Genomic DNA, 16,661 nt, shown 5'->3' on the forward strand with positions numbered 1-16,661 from the left:
ATAAATATCAAAAGAATCTTTCAGAGCAATTAGGAACAAACTGAGTCAGCTCTAGAGTCTAATTCTCAAAACCATTCAAACTGTACACCGAAAGAGCCAATATACGATCAGTCGTCAGGGCTAGAGCAGGGAGCAGACTGACTACTTGCCAGTCTGTTGACGCGTCGTCAGGTTGGATCAGCTGACCCAAACGTCAGCCAGCCGGACATAAACAATTGAACAATTCACCGGATAGTTGCGAGACTGAAACTCTATATACACAAAAAATCCTACCTAAGAATAATAAAATAATAGTGATAATAACAAAATAGTGATAATAACAAAATAGCGATAATAACAAAATAGTGATAATACCATGGTATTTTTCATATAGTAACAGATAATAATATAATGCCGAAAGTCTCTATTTTAGCTATAAACGGGGACTTTCGTGCTGTAATATTAAGTGATGAACATATTCTCTTACAATAGTTAAATTACACAGGATGACCAATTTCGAAGATATAACACCTCTGATACCATAAATGTCTTGACTAGGGCTCAGACCAAAGCCCAGGCTTCTCCTGCTATCCATCCTTTGATTTTCCCTGACTTTAAGCCTTTAGATATATCGAAGGACTCCTTTGTCAATTTACAACGTAATTGCCCTTCACTTCAGAATTGCCATAATGCCGCTAAACAAAATCAAGTTATCCAAAGGAAAAACTTTTCATATAAATTTGAATATATAAAAGGTATCTTCTACAGGTCAGTATTCAAATTAAATTCAGATGAGACAGACTATTCCATCTTAGTTGTTCCAGGTCAATGCAGAGAGACTGTTCTTAAAATGGCTCATGACCTGCCAGTGGCCGGACATTTCTCGCATCGTTAAACCTTAAATAAAATTAGGGAAACCTATTTTTGGCCAAAAATGTCTTCAGATATCACTACCTATTGTAGATCGTGTAAAGTTTGCCAACTGTCATCCTCCCGAGGTACCAGGCGAGTACCTATGGTCAAAATGCCAGTCTTTATGGTACCTTTTGAAAGAGTAGCTATTGACATCGTTGGTCCTTTATCTCCACTTTCATCTGGGGGACATAGATATATATTAACATTAGTTGATTATGCTTCGAGTTTCCCTGAAGCCATACCCTTAAAGACCATAACTACTACAGAGGTGGCTGAAGCCCTTTTGTCCATCTTCTCCAGAGTGGGCATCCCTAGAGAAATTTTGTCTGACCGTGGGACACAATTCACATCTGACTTAATACAACATCTATACCAACTTCTGGGAGTGAAGCCTCTCTTCACCACACCCTATCATCCCAGCTGTAATGGGAGGATTTAGCGCCAGTATTCGATTCTCAAGTCCATTTTAAGGAAACTTTGCTCCCTTAAACCTAAGGAGTGGCATCGTTACCTACCCTGTGCTTTGTTTGCCATGAGGGAAGTTCCCAGTGACTCTTTGGGGTTTTCACCTTTTGAACTTCTCTACGGTAGACAGGCCAGAGGCCCATTATCCATCCTTCATGACTTATGGACTAATGAGGAGGTGAGTGCTGAGGTTCAGTCTTCTTACCAGTTTCTCCTTGACCTTAGATCCAAACTTGAGGAGACCTCTGACATAGTTTCGAAAAACCTAAGCTTGTCAATGGACCAGTACAAAACCTATTTTGATTCCAAAAGTCAGAGGAGAAGTTTTAAAGTAGGGGATGAAGTTCTGGTACTTTTGCCGATCAAGTCAAATAGATTATTAATAGCATGGAAAGGTTCATATAAAGTATTAAAAATTTGTGGGAAAGTTGACTACCTCATAGAAGTCAAGGGGAAACCTAAGCTTTATCATATCAACATCCTTAAGAAATATTACCGAAGAAATTCGGTTGACTGCTTTAATAACTTTGACTTAGTTTTTCCACACGTACTTGATAAGACAACTGAAGAATGTAAGGTGTGCGTAATTGACACCTCTAACTTAGACTATGATGAAGAACTATATGACTTGGTGACTCTTGGCCACTCGGATGCAACCAACATTAATATTAATGAATCTTTGGATGACCATAAGAGACATGAACTACTTCAATGTGTGAGTAACTTTTCAGACGTCTTTACTGATATTCCAGGTGTTACCTCCACGGTTGTCCATAAGATTGACTTAGTGACGGACAATCCTATCAAACGAAAATTATACCCAGTTCCAGTTCACCTTAGGGATGCATTTGACCGAGAGGTAGACAAATTATTAAAACTAAAGATCATTGAACCTTCAGTATCTTCATATTTTTCACCAGTAGTCATGGTTAAGAAGGAGGATAATTCATATATACTTGCTATTGACTTCAGAGGCCTTAATGCTATAACTCGGTGGGATGCTGAGCCTATGCCCTTAATAGATAGCGATCTACACAAATTTTATGACGCGTCCTTCTTTTCAGAGATTGATATTGCGCAGGCATATCATCAAGTAATGTTAGATCCTTCTTCTAAGCAGTACACCGCTTTTCCTACACACCAAGGACTGATGCAATATAGAACTATGCCCTTCGGTTTGGTAACTGCCTGTGCTACCTACGTGAGACTGATGAGAAAGGTCTTGAGTAATGTGCCAAATGTTTCAGTTTACTTTGATAACATTTACGTAATGACATCCACATGGGGCGAACATATCCAAACATTAACATCAGTTTTGCGTAGGTTACGCTCACATGGCCTCACTGCCAAGCCGAAGAAATGCTTCCTTGGGTATAACAAGATTAGATATCTTGGACTGATACTTTCTAATAACTCTCTGCAGCCTCTCCCCAGTAAGATCAAAGCTTTATTAGAATTTAAATTCCTCAAAACCAAGAAGCTCATGCGTAGCTTTCTTGGTTCTGTAAATTTTTATGCACGGTTTATCCTGAACCTTACTGATCTTACAGGCATCTTATCCGACTTCCTTAAAAAGTCTGTGAAGGAACCTCTTGAACTTTCCAACGTAGCTCGGGAAAAGTTTAATGAGATTAAAAGTATCTTTTCGAAAGACCCTATACTTAAGATTCCAGATATTAATAAAACATTTTGTTTAAGAACTGATGCCTCCAATACTGGCTTAGGTGCAGTGCTACTACAATACCATGATGGTACTCCCTTCCCTGTATGCTTCCTAAGCCAGAAACTCCTTCCCGCAGAAACGAGATACTCCACCATAGAAAAGGAATGTTTGGCCCTTGTGTGGGGTATCTCCAAACTTAAATTTTATTTGCTGGGAAAAGAATTCATTTTAGAAACGGACCACAAACCTTTGATATACCTAGAAACTTTTAAGGGAACCAACAGTCGCCTCTTGACGTGGACATTGGCACTCCAGGCTTTTAAGTTTCATATTGTGTATATCAATGGTTCATCCAATTATTTCTCTGACTGGTTAAGTCGTGACAGTCAGTAGAAGATTTCTTGCCTTACGCGACTTCCATATGTTAGAACGTTTTCCTCGCCTATTCTTCTTATACTCCTTGACTATAAGTCTTGGTATGGGGGAGTGTAAGGGAAAAGTTCAATAGATAGGAGTAGCGAGGGAGTATATAGTAACAATAGTTTCATTGCCGGCTACTTGTTAAGGTAGGGTAAGTCAAGCTCCCGCTATTCCCGCCTTTTTTCCCCCTCCCCGAAAGTGATAGTTTCATTGCCAGCTGCTTGTTAAGGTAGGGTCAGTCTAGCTCCCACTATCCCTTCCCCTACTTCTCCCCCCCCCCTAAAAGGTGACGTGTGGGGCTCCGGTCCAAACGGTAATCACTAGACTCACAGCTCCCAGCACTACTGTAAGTACATGCCTGCCTTGTATTCTAGTGGATTTATTGGTTGAAAGCTTCACTTTTGACCAATAATAAACTTAGTCCTTTCAGTCTTGCTCTAAGTTGACTGTTGTAATAACCACCACATCTTTTAGGTATTGTACTTATCATGGAGAGTGATTTCTTAAGCAGTGGGTAACCTGTCTATCTTTCCAGCTTGGATGACAGAGAGGGTCACCTACCAATCAACGAGTAGAACTGATGGAGATGGACTAACGTCCTGAGACTTCCCCTTTTTGGATTTAATTACCTGTGCACCTGTATGAAATTGCAGGACGTAACCCCTCATCATTGCAGTGGTAAAGAATCTGCTTTCCTGTCATCGGGATATGATACTCACGGCTATACTGTGAAGAACGAACCGGTGGGTTGTAACCAACACCTGCGACCCCCCCCCCATCATCAGCAACGGCTACGATTTCAACAACACACAGTGTCACCAACACCAGACACCCAAGTTTTAAATTAGCGTTGAATTCAGTTATTTATATTTTTCATTTTTCATTTTCTTTAATGTAGGATTAATATTTCATATTTAAGTGTTTTATATTTTATATTTTCTATATAATAAAGTGTTTGTTATTATTTCTTTTTCTATTCATTAATTTTCCTGAGGAGCAGCCAGCCTTGGTAATACTGTCTGAAGTTATTACAGGGCTGAGTAAGCCTTCACAAAGGCAAGAATGCCCTTTTGTAAAGCCATGCTGAGATTCGTTGATTTGCTTTTCGTTGATTTGCTTTTCAAGATGGCTACGAATTGCCTCAGCAATTATTGATTCTATAAATTTTCCCACTATGGCGGTTAGGCTTATTGGTCTATAGTTTGAAGCTAAGGACCTGTCACCTGCTTTGAAAATAGGTATCACGTTTGCCATTTTCGACTTATCTGGCACCATGCCAGTTTGTAGTGATATGTTGAAAAGATTAGCCAAAGGTTTGCTAAGCTCCTCTTTACATTCCTTTAAAACCCTTGAATACAGTTCATCAGGGCCTGGGGATTTGTTAGGTTTTAATTTATCTATTTGTCTAAGGACCATGTCACTTGTGACCCTAATCATACATAGTTTACTGTCGTCCTCTTCTACATAATTTATTATTTCATGAATATTGCTAGTATCTTCCTGTGTAAGAACTGAAAGGAAGTATGTGTTAAAAATTCTACACATTTCCTTATCACTGTCCGTGAGCTGACCCGAGTAACTTTTGAGTGGGCCTATCTTGTCCCTAATCTTACATTTGTATACCTGAAAGAATCTTTTTGGGTTACTTTTCGATTCTCTTGCAACTTTAACCTCATAATCTCTTTTTGCTTTTCTTATTCCCTTTTTTTATTTCTCTCTTTAATTTAATATATTGATTTCTTAATTGCCTTTCTCCTCTTTTGATTCGCCTATATATGCCTCTTTTTTTGACCAATGAGATGTTTTAATCTATTGTTCATGCATTTGGGATCATTTTTGTTTGATCTGATTTATCTATTTGGAACATAAGTTGTCTGAGCATCTAGAATTTTGCTCTGGAAAACGTCATATCGGCAATCATCACCACCTACATGTCCCATAGTCAGGTCATTCCAGTTCAGCCCGCCCAGATAATTTTTCAGTCCTATGAAATCAGCCAAGCAGAAGTCTGGGACAGAGACTTCATTGCCACTATTAGGGTAATTCCATGATATATTAAAACTGAGTGATTTGTGATCACTTTCCTCAAGCTCATCATTAACCTCAAGGTTATTAATTAGTGATTCCCTGCTGGCAAGAACCAAGTCAAGCAGGTTATTTCCTCTAGTTGGTTCTGTCACAAACTGTCTTAAAAAACAATCCTGAATCGTATCAAGAAAGTCACTTGACTCTAAATTTCCTGTCAAATTGCTCCAGTCAATTTGTCTAAAGTTGAAATCTCCAATTAGAACATTTTCGTATTTCGATGCCTTACGAATTTCGTCCCATAGAAGTTTACTGCAATCCCTATCAAGATTTGGGGCCCTGTAAATCACACACAAGATTAGTTTTTCTTGGCCCTCGAAAAGCTGTAACCAAACAGATTCAGTGGCTGACACTTCTAATTTTATATCCTGTCTAACATAACAGTTTAAATAGTCTCTGACATACTTCGCTACTCCCCCACCCCTACCTGTTGACCCTATCAATGTGGAATAATTTATAGCCTTGTATGTGACATTCAGAAGGCATATCTATCAGATTGAGGCAGGTCTCTGTTATAGCAATAATATCTAAGTTTCCTGCACTTGCAATTAATCTTAGCTCATCTATCTTATTTCTTACACTCCTGCTATTAGTATAGTAAACCTTAAGGGAGCTAGTCTCTTGCTGCCCTCTGCTGTCTCCCATTGTTTGCTGACCTGATCCATTGTCTTTATAACTTCATGATGAATATCTTTTATACATTTACTGTCTTCAACCCTAGTGTTGCAACCTGCTTGTTTCCCACACACACCCATACCTCTATCTACTATTAGTTTAAAATCCTAGGCATATCGGCAATGGTCCTCTTGATTGAGTTTGCAAGTGCTACCACCCCTGCCCCTGAGAGATGTACCCCATCCCTTGCATACATATCATGTTTCACATAAAAGTTGTCCCAGTTGTCATTGAATGGGATTGCAAATTCCTTGCAGTATCTGTCTAGCCAGCAATTTACACCAATTACCCTAGACATCCATTCATTGCCCACTCCCCTTCTAGGCAAGATGGTACATATGATTGCCCCCCTTTAGACTTAATTTCATCTATAGCTGACCTGTACTTATCTAGCAGCTCTTCTCTCTTATCCTTCCCAATATCATTTCCACCAGCACTGAGACAGATAATGGGCTTGTTCCCATTACCCGACATATTATCCAACCTGTTGACTATGTCACCAACACCAGCTCCAGGGAAGCACACTCTCTCATCTTCTTAAACCTATTACAGAAAGCACGATCCATATATCTTACCTGCGTGTCACCAACCACAAGAATGTGCTTACCTCTATTAGCAGGGGAAGTAGTATCTTTACCTTCACTGGCCACTGAAGTACACTCATCCTGAAGAACAGAGAAGCGATTTCCTACCTTCAAATCTTCTCTCTTAACTTCCCTTATTATATGCCTTTTCTAAATCCATAAATGCAATGAAAACTTCCCTACCTTTATCTAAAGTCTGTTCACAGGTATGCTTCAATGTAAACACTTGATCTACACATCCCTTAACCTCTCTAAAGCCTCCTTGCTCATCTGCAATCCTACTCTGTCTTACCTCTAAGTCTCTCAATACTAACCCTACCGTACACTTTTCCTGGTATACTCAGTAACTTATTCCTCTATAATTTTTACGGTCTCTTATGTCCTGCTTCCCTTTATATAAAGGAAATATACATGCTCTCCGTCAATCTCTATGTACCTTTCACTCTTTCATACATTTATTAAACAAAAAATACCAACCACTCCAACACTATATCCCCCCCCTGCTTTTAACATTTCTGTCATGATCCCGTCAGTTCCAGCTGTTTTACCCCTTTCATTCTGCATAATGCCTCGTGCACCTCCCCAACACTCACATCCTGATCTTCTTCACTCCTAAGAGATGATATACCCCCTTCGCCAGTGCATGAAATTACCGTCTCCCTTTCTTCATCGAAATTTAAAAGTTCCTCAAAATAATCCCGCCATCTACCCAATACCTCCAGCTCCCCATCTACTAACTCCCCTATTCTGTTTTAAACAAATCCATTCGTTCCCTAGGTTTCCTAAATTTTTTCCTATTCTCAGCAAAATTTCTTGACAGTGCCTCTCCCACTCTATCATCTGCTCTCCTTTTGCACTCTCTCACCACTCTCTTCACCTTTCTTTTGCTCTTCATATACTTTGATCTTCTTTTAACACTTCTGCTTTGTAAAAACCTCTAAAAAGCTACCTTCTTCTCTTTTATCACACCCTTTACTTCATTATTCCACCAATCACTCCTCTTTCCTCCTGCACCCACCCTCCTATAACCACAAGCTTCTGCCCCACATTCTAATACTGCATTTTTAAAACTATTCCAACCCTCTTCACCCCCACTACTCTTCACCCCCCACTACTCATACACCAGCCCACCTTTCTGCCAAGAGTTGCTTATATCTCACCCGAACTTCCTCCTTCCTTAGTTTATACACTTTCACCTTCCACTTGTTGCCATTTTCCTTTTGTCCCATCTACCTCTTACTCTAACTGTAGCTGCAACTAAATAATGATCCGATATATCAGTCGCCCCTCTATAAACATGTACATCCTGGAGCCTACCCATCAACCTTTTATCCACCAATATATAATCTAACAAACTACTTCATTACGTGCTATATCATATCTTGTATACTTATCTCTTTTTCATAAAATATGCATTACTTCGAAACCTCTTTCTACATATAGTTCAATTGAAAGCTCCCCATTTCCACTTACCCCTGGCACCCCAAATTTACCTACTACTCCCTCCACAACATTTTTACCCACTTTAGCATTGAGATCCCCAACCACAAGTACTCTCACTGGATTCAAAACTCCCCACGCACTTACTCAACATTTCCTAAATATCTCTCTCCTGTACATTTCTCTCTTCTTCAGGTGCATAAACTCTTTTCACATCCAACCCTTATTTTACTCCACATAATGCTTGAATTTATACATTTATATTCCCTCTTTTCCTGCCATAACTTATCATTCTACATCATTGCTACTCCTTCCTCAGCTCTAACTCTATTAGAAACCCCTGACCTAATTCCATTTATTCCTCTCCACTGAAACTCACCCACCCCCTTCAGCTGTGTTTCTCTTAAAACCAGGACATCCAGCTTCTTTTCATTCATAACATCCACAATCATCTCTTTCTTATCATTCGCACAACATCCACGCACATTTAAACATTACATTTTGACGGTTTTCTTCATTTTCTTTTAAGTAGGCTATACGGGAAAAGGGGTAACTAGCCCATTGTTCCCGGCATTTTAGTTGACTTCTACAACACCCATGACTAACGGAGGAAAAATTCTTATTCCACTTCCCCATGGATATGAAAGGAAAAGCAATAAGAACAAGAACTATTAAGATAAAATCAAAGAAAACTCAGATGAGTGTGTGTACGTAAACGTGTACATGTATGTGTAGTGTGACCTAAGTGTAAGCAGAAGTAGCAAGATGTACCTGAAATCTTGTATGTTTATGAGACAGAAAAAAGACACCAGCAATCCTACCATCACGTAAAACAATTACAGGCTTCCGATTTACTCGGCAGGACGGTAGTACCTCCCGGGGTGGTTGCTGTCTACCAACCTACTACCATATATATATATATATATATATATATATATATATATATATATATATATATATATATATATATATATATATATATATTTTTTTTTTTTTCTCAATAAGTCGGCCGTCTCCCACCGAGGCAGGGTGACCCAAAAAAGAAAGAAAATCCCCAAAAAGAAAATACTTTCATCATCATTCAACACTTATAATATATAATGTCGTGCCGAATATGTGAAACTGGTCAATTAGCAAGAACTCATTTAAAATTAAGTCCTTTCTGAAAATTTCTCTTACACGTTTAAAGATATATTTTTTTCATTAATGTTGATGTAAAAATTTTTAATTTTGCACCAAAAGAATCTTAGAAAACTTACCTAACCTTATTATGAAAAGAATTTATTTATTCCTAACCAAACTAAATATATTTTAGATTTGTTTACAATAATTTAATACTAAACAAACACAGTGAAATATATTTTTTTCATTAGGTTAAGAATGATTTTTGCGAAATTATTGCATTCACAAATTTTCACTTGTCCTATATGGCAAGATGAGCGTTGCTATTTAAGCCAAGATCGCAAGTTCTGCCTATTCGGCACGACATATATATATATATATATATACATATAGGTAGTAGGTTGGTAGACAGCAACCACCCAGGGAAGTACTACCGTCCTGCCAGATGACTGTGAAACAAAAACCTGTAACTGTTTTGCATGATGGTAGGATTGCTGGTTTCTTTTTCTGTCTCATAAACACGCTAAGATAACAGGGATATCTTGCTACTCCTACTTACACTTTGGTCACACTTCACAAACACGCACATGCATATATATATATACATACATCTAGGTTTTTCTCCTTTTTCTAAATAGCTCTTGTTCTTTTTTATTTCTTCTATTGTCCATGGGGAAGTGGAAAAGAATCTTTCCTCCGTAAGCCATGCGTGTCGTATGAGGCGACTAAAATGCCGGGAGCAATGGGCTAGTAACCCCTTCTCCTGTATACAATTACTAAAAAAGAGAAGAAGAAAAACTTTATAAAACTGGGTTGCTTAAATGTGCGTGGATGTAGTGCGGATGACAAGAAACAGATGATTGCTGATGTTATGAATGAAAAGAAGTTGGATGTCCTGGCCCTAAGCGAAACAAAGCTGAAGGGGGTAGGAGAGTTTCAGTGGGGGGAAATAAATGGGATTAAATCTGGAGTATCTGAGAGAGTTAGAGCAAAGGAAGGGGTAGCAGTAATGTTAAATGATCAGTTATGGAAGGAGAAAAGAGAATATGAATGTGTAAATTCAAGAATTATGTGGATTAAAGTAAAGGTTGGATGCGAGAAGTGGGTCATAATAAGCGTGTATGCACCTGGAGAAGAGAGGAATGCAGAGGAGAGAGAGAGATTTTGGGAGATGTTAAGTGAATGTATAGGAGCCTTTGAACCAAGTGAGAGAGTAATTGTGGTAGGGGACTTGAATGCTAAAGTAGGAGAAACTTTTAGAGAGGGTGTGGTAGGTAAGTTTGGGGTGCCAGGTGTAAATGATAATGGGAGCCCTTTGATTGAACTTTGTATAGAAAGGGGTTTAGTTATAGGTAATACATATTTTAAGAAAAAGAGGATAAATAAGTATACACGATATGATGTAGGGCGAAATGACAGTAGTTTGTTGGATTATGTATTGGTAGATAAAAGACTGTTGAGTAGACTTCAGGATGTACATGTTTATAGAGGGGCCACAGATATATCAGATCACTTTCTAGTTGTAGCTACACTGAGAGTAAAAGGTAGATGGGATACAAGGAGAATAGAAGCATCAGGGAAGAGAGAGGTGAAGGTTTATAAACTAAAAGAGGAGGCAGTTAGGGTAAGATATAAACAGCTATTGGAGGATAGATGGGCTAATGAGAGCATAGGCAATGGGGTCGAAGAGGTATGGGGTAGGTTTAAAAATGTAGTGTTAGAGTGTTCAGCAGAAGTTTGTGGTTACAGGAAAGTGGGTGCAGGAGGGAAGAGGAGCGATTGGTGGAATGATGATGTAAAGAGAGTAGTAAGGGAGAAAAAGTTAGCATATGAGAAGTTTTTACAAAGTAGAAGTGATGCAAGGAGGGAAGAGTATATGGAGAAAAAGAGAGAAGTTAAGAGAGTGGTGAAGCAATGTAAAAAGAGAGCAAATGAGAGAGTGGGTGAGATGTTATCAACAAATTTTGTTGAAAATAAGAAAAAGTTTTGGAGTGAGATTAACAAGTTAAGAAAGCCTAGAGAACAAATGGATTTGTCAGTTAAAAATAGGAGAGGAGAGTTATTAAATGGAGAGTTAGAGGTATTGGGAAGATGGAAGGAATATTTTGAGGAATTGTTAAATGTTGATGAAGATAGGGAAGCTGTGATTTCGTGTATAGGGCAAGGAGGAATAACATCTTGTAGGAGTGAGGAAGAGCCAGTTGTGAGTGTGGGGGAAGTTCGTGAGGCAGTAGGTAAAATGAAAGGGGGTAAGGCAGCCGGGATTGATGGGATAAAGATAGAAATGTTAAAAGCAGGTGGGGATATAGTTTTGGAGTGGTTGGTGCAATTATTTAATAAATGTATGGAAGAGGGTAAGGTACCTAGGGATTGGCAGAGAGCATGCATAGTTCCTTTGTATAAAGGCAAAGGGGATAAAAGAGAGTGCAAAAATTATAGGGGGATAAGTCTGTTGAGTGTACCTGGTAAAGTGTATGGTAGAGTTATAATTGAAAGAATTAAGAGTAAGACAGAGAATAGGATAGCAGATGAACAAGGAGGCTTTAGGAAAGGTAGGGGGTGTGTGGACCAGGTGTTTACAGTGAAACATATAAGTGAACAGTATTTAGATAAGGCTAAAGAGGTCTTTGTGGCATTTATGGATTTGGAAAAGGCGTATGACAGGGTGGATAGGGGGGCAATGTGGCAGATGTTGCAAGTGTATGGTGTAGGAGGTAGGTTACTGAAAGCAGTGAAAAGTTTTTACGAGGATAGTGAGGCTCAAGTTAGAGTATGTAGGAAAGAGGGAAATTTTTTCCCAGTAAAAGTAGGCCTTAGACAAGAATTTGTGATGTCACCGTGGTTGTTTAATATATTTATAGATGGGGTTGTAAGAGAAGTAAATGCGAGGGTCTTGGCAAGAGGCGTGGAGTTAAAAGATAAAGAATCACACACAAAGTGGGAGTTGTCACAGCTGCTCTGTGCTGATGACACTGTGCTCTTGGGAGATTCTGAAGAGAAGTTGCAGAGATTGGTGGATGAATTTGGTAGGGTGTGCAAAAGAAGAAAATTAAAGGTGAATACAGGAAAGAGTAAGGTTATGAGGATAACAAAAAGATTAGGTGATGAAAGATTGAATATCAGATTGGAGGGAGAGAGTATGGAGGAGGTGAACGTATTCAGATATTTGGGAGTGGACGTGTCAGCGGATGGGTCTATGAAAGATGAGGTGAATCATAGAATTGATGAGGGAAAAAGAGTGAGTGGTGCACTTAGGAGTCTGTGGAGACAAAGAACTTTGTCCTTGGAGGCAAAGAGGGGAATGTATGAGAGTATAGTTTTACCAACGCTCTTATATGGGTGTGAAGCGTGGTGATGAATGTTGCAGCGAGGAGAAGGCTGGAGGCAGTGGAGATGTCATGTCTGAGGGCAATGTGTGGTGTGAATATAATGCAGAGAATTCGTAGTTTGGAAGTTAGGAGGAGGTGCGGGATTACCAAAACTGTTGTCCAGAGGGCTGAGGAAGGGTTGTTGAGGTGGTTCGGACATGTAGAGAGAATGGAGCGAAACAGAATGACTTCAAGAGTGTATCAGTCTGTAGTGGAAGGAAGGCGGGGTAGGGGTCGGCCTAGGAAGGGTTGGAGGGAGGGGGTAAAGGAGGTTTTGTGTGCGAGGGGCTTGGACTTCCAGCAGGCATGCGTGAGCGTGTTTGATAGGAGTGAATGGAGACAAATGGTTTTTAATACTTGACGTGCTGTTGGAGTGTGAGCAAAGTAACATTTATGAAGGGATTCAGGGAAACCGGCAGGCCGGACTTGAGTCCTGGAGATGGGAAGTACAGTGCCTGCACTCTGAAGGAGGGGTGTTAGTGTTGCAGTTTAAAAACTGTAGTGTAAAGCACCCTTCTGGCAAGACAGTGATGGAGTGAATGATGGTGAAAGTTTTTCTTTTTCGGGCCACCCTGCCTTGGTGGGAATCGGCCGGTGTGATAATAAAAAAAAAATATATATATATATATATATATATATATATATATATATATATATATATATATATATAATATATAATATATAATATATAATATATATATATATATATATATATATATATATTATATATATATATTATATATATATATATATATATATATATATATATATATATATATATATATATATATATATATATAGGGAGGTACCACCTCTAGAACTGTCATAGGGACGCTCATACTCAGAGAAAAGAACAAACTTGCTTCAGGGAAAACTCAAGGTTCTCCTTGAAGCTGTTTGAGAATTTTCTCCTACCACCCCCTATATTTCAAGTATATTTTATTTAAAGACAAAATACATTGGCCAAACATTCACAAAAATACAACAGAAAGTAAAACAACATAGGTAACTCAGAGCTACATCTCGAATACTTCGTCCAGCTCCCCTGCGGTGGGCCGCGTGGCCAGAATGCTGCAGGCATTTCCTCTCTGGATCGCAACACTGAGTCTCTGAAAGAGGAAGCTGGTCGCCCTGTGGTCCTTGGTTTCTATGATGAGCTTTTCACCCAGCTCTTTGAGGAACTTTAGAGCACACTTGCCCCATGCTCCAAGGGTCTCCGACCCTATTGGAATGAAGTTATAGCAAGGGGGAAGGTCTTCATATTCTCGGATCTTCTGGGTCCCCCTGTGGCTGGCAGCTCCACCCCCTTCCACTACAGAGTATGGCAAGTAGGTGTCTGCCAATGTGGCAGCACAGGTGTAGTCCCAGGCAATCTGCTTTCCATCCTTCCAGGGTAGCATAGTGACTCCATCAGGACGCTTTTGACTTCCATCAGACCTCTGTACTTGGGGTTCCCGTTGAGCTGGGCAACGGGCTTTGGCGAGGCTTCTCTTTATTATGTCATTGATCTCCTCATGTCTGGCATACTTCCCTTCTGCTGTGTGGCACACGAGACCAAGAAGTCCGAATTGATCAGCTATCGCCCTGCCGCAAATACACCTATGTTCGGTGAGGATGGGGGCGGCTAGGCGAAGAGCAACACCAATCCGAATGGCCTGTGGGTCGAGACGGGTGCCCAGGGAGGAATTGGGAACAGCTAACAGGAAATCTCCTGAGTGTGGTGCCTTCACTGCCAGGAGACGAGCTTTGTCCTTTCCTGAGGCATTGGAGAGCATTGTGTTGGCGATTTTTTCCATGATCGATTTGTCCCAGTGGGAGTGTTTGTGCTGTTTGGGAGGAGCTGGTCTACTGGAGGAGTCTGTAAGGGTGTCCCACCGAATCGCTGCTTCAGTATATATATATATATATATATTATATATATATATATATATATATATATATATATATATATATATATGTCGTGCCGAATAGGCAGAACTTGCGATCTTGGTTTAAATAGCAACGCTCGTCTTTCCACATAAGACAAGCGATAATTTGTGTATGCAGTAATTTTGCCAAAATCATTCTGAACTTAACGAAAAAAAAAATATTTCACTGTTTGTTTAGTATTAAATTATTGTAAACAAATCTAAAATATATATAGTTAGGTTAGGCTAAAATAAATTGTTCTTGTTATAATAAGGTTAGGTAAGTTTTCTAAGATTCTTTTGGTGCAAAATTAAATTTTTTTACATTAACATTAATGAAAAAATATATCTTTAAACGTATAAGAAAATTTTAGAAAGGAATTAATTTTAAATGAGTTCTTGCTAATTGACCAGTTTTACATATTCGGCACATATATAATATATATATATATAATCACAGTTGCTCTTTGCTGATGATACTGTGCTTTTGAGAGATTCTGAAGAGAAGTTGCAGAGGTTGGTGGATGAATTTGGTAGGGTATGTAAAAGAGGAAAATTAAAAGTGAATATAGGAAAGAGGTAGGTTATGAGGATAAGATTAGGTGACGAAAGACTGGATAAGAGATTGGAGGGAGAGAGTATGGAGGAGGTGACTGTATTCAGATATTTAGGAGTGGACGTGTCTGCAGATGGGTCTATGAAGAATGAGGTGAATCACAGAATTGAGGGAAAAAGGGTGAGTGGTGCATTTAGGAGTCTGTGGAGACAAAGAACTTTGTCCATGGAAGCAAAAAGGGGAATGTATGAGAGTATGGTTGTACCAACACTCTTGTATGGATGTGAAGCATGGGTGATGAATGTTGCAACGAGGAGAAGGCTGGAGGCAGTGATGATGTCATGCCTGAGGGCAATGTGTGGTGTGAATATAATACAGAGAATTCGTACTTAGGAAATTAGGAGAAGGTGTGAGATTACCAAAACTATTATCCAGAGGGCTGAGGAGGGGTTGAGGTGGTTCAGACTTGGAGAGTGTACAAATTTGTAGTGGAGGGAAGGCGGGGTAAGGGGCGGCCTAGGAAGGGTTGGAGGGAGGGGGTAAAGGAAGTTTTGTGTATGAGGGACTAGGACTTCCAGCAAGCATGCATGGGCGTATTTGATAGGAGTGAATGGAGACAAATGGTTTTTAATACTTGATGTGCTGTTGGAGTGTGAGCAAAGTAACATTTATGAAGGGATTGAGGGAAACTGGCAGGCCGGACTTGAGTCCTGGAGATGGAAAGTACAGTGTCTACAATCTGGAGGAGGGGGTGTTAATGTTGCAGTTTTATAAGTGTAGTGTAAAGCACCCCTCTGGCAAGACAGTGATGGAGCGAATTATGATGAAAGTTTCTCTTTTTTAAGCCACCCTGCCTTGGTGGGAATCAGCCGACGTGTTAATAAATATATATTTACCAAACTGCTGCAAGCCAGGAGTCGACCCTACGAACCTTGTGCCGCCTCCAGGGACAGCACAGTGTACGCATCACCTTACCACTACGCCACTGATGGTAAGGTGATGCATACATTGTGCTGTCTCTGGAGGCGGTACAAGGTTCGTAGGGTCGGGTCCTGGCCTGCAGCAGCTTGGTAAATGATTTAAAATAGCTTGTTTTGTGATTTTATTGCTCTCTCTCTGGGATAATCTAACGGGCTTTGAAATCAGACCTGCTCCTCCTAACAATTAAAAATAATCGCACTGGGATGGTCCAAGAGTGGAAAACATAGCCCCAACAATGCTTCAGAGTGTCAAGGAAGGATAGAGCCCGCCTCCTGGCAGTCAGAGCCCCTCATGCAGGGGACTTTCTGTTGACTGTTCCCAACTCCAGCCTTGGCACACGCCTCTACCCACAGACCATCCGCATCGGTGTTGCCCTTCGACTTGCCGCCCCTATTCTCGCCGAACACAGGTGTATTTGTGGCAATGAAGCACCAGACCGATTCGGGTACCATGGTCTTGTGTGCCGTAAATCCGTGGGAAAGACTGCAAGATTTGAAGAGG

The sequence above is a fragment of the Cherax quadricarinatus genome, chromosome 63 (assembly GCF_038502225.1).
Source record: "Cherax quadricarinatus isolate ZL_2023a chromosome 63, ASM3850222v1, whole genome shotgun sequence".
In the NCBI taxonomy this organism is placed as follows: Eukaryota; Metazoa; Arthropoda; class Malacostraca; order Decapoda; family Parastacidae; genus Cherax; species Cherax quadricarinatus.